This window comes from Gossypium arboreum, chromosome 13 (genome assembly GCF_025698485.1).
Source record: "Gossypium arboreum isolate Shixiya-1 chromosome 13, ASM2569848v2, whole genome shotgun sequence".
Taxonomy (NCBI): Eukaryota; Viridiplantae; Streptophyta; class Magnoliopsida; order Malvales; family Malvaceae; genus Gossypium; species Gossypium arboreum.
Genome location: NC_069082.1, coordinates 116,262,382 through 116,269,912, shown reverse-complemented (window position 1 = coordinate 116,269,912; position 7,531 = coordinate 116,262,382).

Below are 7,531 nucleotides of genomic sequence, written 5' to 3'. Positions count from 1 at the left end.
GTACGTAACCGACTCCCGAATCTATTTTCTCGACTTTCGTAGTCCGAAATTAATGTTTTAAAACAAAACATTTTATAAGGTGATCCAATCACACCTAAAAAGATTGGTGGCGACTCCCATTTTCGTTTTTCTTAAAGTCGATTCCTATTTTCCAAAACTTGATTTAAAAAAAATGGTCTCGACAGCTTGGCGACTCCACTGGGGATGTATAAGAGAGTCAAGCCATGTAATTGATTATCTCTTGTCTTAATGTCAGAAATTAAAAATTTTAAAATTTAATCCTCTTTGTATTACATGTGTTTGTATTATTGCATGTGTTGCTATATTTTGATACGCATTGCATTTGCAAGACCGTTGTGGTCACACCCTTAAGTGGGAGTGAGAAGCTACGCCTTCGTGAGGTTTTCGCCTCTGTGTAGGATAGTGGATCACTTTCGGGATACATCCGTACCTATGGTTTTGTCGATTTTCATCTCCGTAGCCATAGGAAATGTATTCCCTGAATGAACTCGATTCAAATGAGCCTATAATGGGTGAGGATCGAGGAATCAGTTGGTTCGGGTACCTCAAACTTTAGAAACAAACCACATATAGAAAAACTGTAAGAGCTCAATATAGATAGAATTATACTTAGGTTATCTTTGTGTTTATTAATATCATATGATGCTGACTGTTTTCTTTCTTTTTCATTGCATGTCATTTCGTATTTAAAAGGTATTGATTTACGGTCAGTTTCTAACTTAGAAAGTTTTATTATGGAGAACGGAATTCTTGATAGAGTGGAGGGCAACGCTAACGTCCATAAATGGTCAGAGCAAACTCAGCTAGGAAAAGGGGATAGCATAACTGCGGGATATGTGTCGGAGCTATCAGACTACACTCGCATCAGTGCCACAAAGAATAATCTGCAGGAGCTTAAGGCGATTTGGGATCAGTGAGGCAATGAGACCAAGCAATCATTTTACGGTAAATACGGAGATTTGCCCTATTTCTTTGATATTCAGGTTGATGAGAACTTGTTTTGAGCTCTCGCTCAATTTTGGAACCCAGCATACAGTTGTTTTACCTTTGGGGAGGTAGATTTAGTGCCTACTATGGAGGAGTACACAACTTTACTTCGGTGTCCTAGATTTTAGTGTGATAGGATTTATTCTCGAGCTGTTTGTGTCCCAACCTTTGGTAAGAAGTTGATGACTATTACGGGGATGAGCGAGCAGTGGATCATGGCTAGAATTAAGGAAAAGGGTGAGAGTAAGTGCATTCCATGGGGAGCTTTGAAAGATCTGACCTAGACACATCTAGACGAGGCAAAGAGGGTAGACATTTTGCCTTAAGCTTATACGGATTGATGGTTTTCTCAAAGGCCTTGGGATATGTGGATGAGGCAACCACGAATCTCTTCCATCGACTTAGTAAACAGGTCACTTCTGTGCCTGCAATTTTGGCGGAGACATTCAGGTCCTTGAATGCATGTAGGAGGGCCAGTGCGGGCAGGTTTGTTGGTTGTGCTCAGTTACTTTTAGCTTGGTTCTATAGTCACTTCCAATTGATAGATAAGGTGGTTTGTTGGGTCTTCTTCGAGGATTACTCCCGTTGAAAGACATAGCAGCTTCAACTAGGAGAGTTGATGTTCCAGAAAAGAACTGGATAGTGCTACTTCAGAACTTTCCATCGAAGGATGTTGAGTGGAGGGCTCCGTGGATGATTCCTGGTGAGATTCTTTACCGATGCGGTAGTTTTGATTGGGTCCCTCTGTTAGGAATTTGGGGTGCCATCGGTTATTCCCCTTTGCTGGTGTTGAGGTAGCATGGATTGAGGCAGTTCGTACCAGCAACTCATGGACTGGCTCAAAGTGAGTTCTTGTATAGAGGAGCTGATTACAAGAAAAAGGTTAGTGAGATCTTTAGTGCTTGGAACCAGACTTGTAGATTGAAAGGAGTAGCCATTAACCCTGCTACAACTCTTGAGTACATTAAGTGGAAGAGTAGAAGGATTAATAATAATATCCCTAGGCCAAGCATGGAGGGAGTTCGACCGATGAAGGAATACTTGCAAGTGATGCCCTCAAAGTTAGAGATCATGAAGTAAGAGTTCGAGAGAAAGAACTTAGAGCTTGAAAAGAAGATAGCAAGGCTCGAGGAAGAAAAGATGTACTTGAGCCTAGACGTCGATGTTCAAAAGATGGAGGTTGAGAAAGAGATGAAAGGAAAAAGGAAGATTGAGGAGGACCGAGACGATTTAAAGGAGCACTACAAAAGGGAACAAGTAGCTTTGAAAAGAGCAGGACTAGGAAGGTTTTCAGATCAGGGGCAGAAGGAGGTCCAAGAGGAAAAAGTTAAAGCCGAATATTGGGAGAAGAAGTTCCAAGAGATGCAATCGCGGAATTTAACCTTAGAAAAAGAAAATCAAGGTTTAAAGACTAAAGTAACTGAGCTCGAGCAATCCCTTCATTTGTATCGAAGTCATGATTCTACGGTTGAGGTAAAGAAATTAAAAGGCAAAGTTGAGGAGTTGGAATCAGCATTGCAGGATAGTAAGCTCCTAATCGAGCAACTTGGGGTACGAGAAGATCATTTGAAGGGAGAGCTTCATCAGTCTAGAGGACAGGTCAGAGAAAGGGATCATGTCATTAAAGAGGCCGTAGCCTAGATTCGAGAGGTTGCTGAACACGTGCAAGACTTGGCGATACGAGCTGATGTATTGAGTTTGATGTATGAATCATCGTCGGATAAAGGACGAGAGTTAGCCCTTTTATTAGATAGAGTTAAAACTTTAGGCATTAGGGCGAAAGCGTATTTGTAACCCTCTTTTATGTAAAGATATTCTTTTTCTAAATAAAGTTTTTTAAATGAGATTGAATCAGAATCGATGTCCTTTTTGCATTCATGCATTTGCATCTCATAGCATTTCATCGCATCATTTGCATTCAAAGTTATAGAAAGACCCTAATTAGTTAAATTACCACAGAAGTAGAAAAGAAAATCTGGAAACCACGCATCAGTACGGAACTCGTGCAAAATCTAGGAATATGGATCAAAGGTTTGAATAGCTACAAAAGGACATGCAGGACCAATTGCAAGAGCAATTGGCCAAGATGCAAAATGACATGAGGGAGTAAATGCTAGAGGCTCAGAGGAATATGATGACTGGGATGGCTAAGTTGCTAAGGGCCACTAATAAGGGAAAAGCCCCTATGGCAATCACTGGTGAGGAGGAAGAGGATCATCCTCCAGGCTTTACTCCACCCCACAGGCCTACACAAACCGAGGCACTTCCTAGGAGGTCGTCTGTCACTATAAGGCCTCAACATGGACCGGTTGATGCTGGGATCCACATGAATAACTTAACTGGTTCGGGATTCAATTTGGGTGACAACCCTACCAATCCCCTCATTCCTGACTTGGACGTGGCTGAAAAGGAAGATTTGAGAGCCGAAGCTGCAAAACAGTTGGAGGAATGTTGTTGATGGTTGGAGGAGAAATTTAAGGCTCTAGAGAATGCTGATGGGCATCATGAAGTTGATGCCAAGGATTTGAGTTTGGTCCCAGACTTGGTGCTTCCCCATAAATTCAAAATGCCGGAGTTTGAAAAGTACAACGGGACTACTTGCCCAGAGGCCCACATTACGATGTTCTGTAGGAGGATGACCGGATATGTGAACAATGATCAACTATTGATTCATTGCTTCCAAGATAGCTTAGTAGGAGTAGCAGCTAGGTGGTACAATCAGTTGAGCCGGGCCAGAGTAAATTTATGGAGGGATCTTGCACAAGCCTTCATGTAACAGTACAATCATGTGACTGACATGACGCCGGATAGGATCATGCTGCAAAATATGGAGAAAAAGCCTAATGAGAATCTTAGGCAATATGCTCAAAGATGGAGAGAGGTTGCTATGCAAGTTCAACCACCATTGTTGGAGAAGGAGATCACCATGTTGTTCATCAACACTCTGAAGGCCCCATTCATTACTCACATGATTGGAAGCACTATGAAAAGTTTTGCGGACATAGTTATGGCGGAAGAGGTGATTGAGAACGCCATAAGAAGTGGCAAAATTGAGGGGGAAGAGGCCAAAAGATCGGCACCAAGGAGAAAAGCCAATGAGGTGAACAACACAAGTAGCTTCAACTCGAAGGCAATCACAGTTGGTCAACCCAAAGTAGCTGCGGTTGGGCAACAGGGTTCTCAAAGGCAGAAATCGGGCACAAGGCACGAGAGGAAGCAATTCTCACCTATCCCTGTGACGTATCGTGAGCTTTATCAAAGCTTATACGATGCACATGCTATTGCTCCTTTCCACTTGAAACCATTATAGCCTCCATATCTTAAATGGTATGATGCAAACGCCAGATGCGAGTACCACGCCGGAATATCGAGGCACTCAATTGAAAATTGTATCGAATTCAAGAAGGTCGTAGAGAGGTTGATCAAGATGGGGGTTGTGAAATTTGATTGTACCCCAAATATTGAAAACCATTTGCCAAATCATGACAATCAAGGAGTGAATGACATTGGCGAAGCTAGTGAAAGAAGGATGAAGGAAAATGTTACTGAGGTGAGGATGCCTATGAAGGTGATTTAGAAAGAGATGATGAAAAGAGGGATGATAACCTCTGGGAAAGAAAGAGAAAAAAAGGGGAACTACTGTGAGTTCCATGGAGAAGAGAGTCATGAGACCCAAAATTGTGAAGAATTCAGAGCCTTGGTGCAAGGCTTTATAGATAATAAATAGTTACAAAATTTTGAAGGTAGCTCTTATAAAAGAGAAATAAGTGTGCTGGAAGGTGAACAAAAAGGAACCAGCCAGCCAAGGATCATTATCTCCCTGCCAGGGTATAACGAAGTAGGGACACCAGCAGTGCCCAAGGTCATTATCCATAAACCTACTCCTTTCCCTTACAGGGATAGCAAGAGAGTACCATGGAATTATGGCTGTAATGTGACAGTGCCAGGGGAAGAAAATATAGCCAGCGCATCTAAAGACGTGCAAGTGGAAGGTTCCCACACGCGGAGTGGGAAGCGTTAGGATACGGTGGCATTAGAGTGGAGCCCACAAAAACAAAAGGTGTCGAGGTTGAGAAAGAGAAAGAGACCGAAGTACCTATCAATGAGCCAGTAAAGGAGGAGGAGGCTAAGGAATTTCTAAAGTTCCTTAAACATAGCGAGTATAGCGTGGTCGAGTAGTTGCGTAAGCAACCAGCTCGCATATCAGTATTGGCTCTACTTTTAAGTTTTGAGGCGCATAGAGAAGCATTGATGAATGTGCTTAACGAAACATATGTCACCCATGACATATCCGTTAATAAGCTGGACTGATTGGTGAACAACATTAGTGTGGATAATTTCATATACTTTAATGATGATGAAACCCCACTGGGGGGCAGAGGGTCAACTAAGGCCTTGCATATTACTACTCGATGCAAGGGGTACACACTCCCAAGCGTGCTCGTTGATAATGGATCAGCTTTGAATGTTCTACCATTGTCTACATTAAACAGATTACCCATTGATGATTCTCACATGAAGACATGTTAGAATATGGTAAGAGCCTTCGACGGTACAGAAAGGAAGGTGATGGGAAGAATTGACATTCCCTTGGAAATTGGGCCGAACATGTATGAAGTAGATTTCTTGGTAACAGATATCAAGCCTTCCTACAATTGCTTATTAGGCAGGCCATGGATACACTCAGAAGGAGCGGTGCCCTCTTCGTTGCACTAGAAATTGAAATTAGTGACCGATGGACGGTTAATAACCATCAATGCAGAGGAGGACATTATAGCCGCAGTCACTAGTAAGGCCCCTTATGTCGAGACAAATGAAGAATCTATTGAGTGTTCTTTTTGCTCTGTAGAATTCATAAATGCGACTTTCATTTCGAAAGGGAGTGAGCTACCGGTGCCAAGGATGGCAAGAGCTACGAGGATAGCTCTACAAATGATGGCAGGAAAGGGAGCCTTACTAGGAAGAGGTTTAGGAAAGTATCTGCAAGGAAGGACTCAGATCCCAAAGTTGATTGAGAAAAAAGACCGATTTGGTTTGGGCTTCAAGCCAGACTATAAGCAAAGGAGGAAAGGCATCGAGAAACGCCAAGAAAGGAGAAGGGCGCGTTTAGATGGAAGAGAAGTGGGGTGGGAATCGATGACATTCCCTCCTATATCCAAAACCTTCATATCAAGAGGATTACTTGTAGAAAAGAGTCATCAGATTAATGCTACACACGACAAAGTTTCGGAGCAAAGGAACCTTGAGGGCATTCGCCCTTACAAATCGGGAAGCTTTCTGAACAATTGGACTGTGGAGGAACTTCCTGTAGTCTTTAAGAATTCTTCAGAGTAATTCTCGAAACATTCTTGTTACTCTAGAGCCTAGGACTAATAGGATTACATTTGTGAAAATAGGCTTATGTTCATCTATTATTATTTAAATAAAACATAACTTTTATCAATTTCAACGAGTATTGTTTCATTTTTATCAACCAATATTCCGTTAAAATTTTAATTCTTATTCTTTCATTCATAGTACATAAATAATCATTCTTCAATTCATTCATTCGTTGTATATTCTTTATACCTCACAGGTCCCTGATATCAATGACATGAGCATTGATATTACAAATCCTGATTTCTCTCGCGAGTAAGACATGTGTTTAGAGGAATCTCAGGATTTTGAAGATGTCCAGGATTGTGATGTGTCTCCAGATCTGTTGAGAATGGTAAAACAGGAGGAGAAATAAATTATGCCCCATGAGAAAGAGGCAATAGAGAATGTAGCCCTTGAGGAAGGAAAATAGGTGAAAATTGGGACACTTATTACCAAGGACACAAGGCAAAGACTGATTGAGTTGCTACGTGAATTCAAGGATATCTTCACATGGTCCTATCAGGATATGCCAGGGTTAAATACCGATATTGTAGTGCATCATCTTCCAATAAAACAAGATTGTAAGCCAGTTCAACAGAAGTTGCGGAGAATGAGGCAGATATTGTTCTGAAAATAAAGGACGAAGTTAAGAAGCAATTTGATGCGGGTTTCTTACAAGAGGTAAAGTACTCGGAATGGGTAGCTAACATTGTGCCTGTTCCTAAGAAGGATGAGAAGGTATGAATGTGTGTTGATTACAGAGATCTAAATAAAGCTAGCCCAAAGGACAATTTTCCTTTCCCACACATCAATACTTTAGTAGACAACAGGGCAGGATATTCGTTGTTCTCTTTCATGGATGGTTTCTCGGGGTACAATCAGATAAAGATGCATCTAGAGGACGTGGATAAAACTACCTTCATAACCTTGTGGGGTACCTTTTGATACAAAGTGATGCCGTTTGGGTTGAAGAATGCAGGGGCAACATTCCAGCGGGCCATGGTGAACTTGTTCCATGACATGATGCATAAGGATATTGAGGTGTATATTGATGATATGATTGCCAAGTCGCGAATAGAAAAAGAGCACATTGAGGTCTTGAGAAGATTGTTTTTGAGATTGAGAAAGTTTCAGTTGAAGCTCAATCCAGCAAAGTATACCTTTG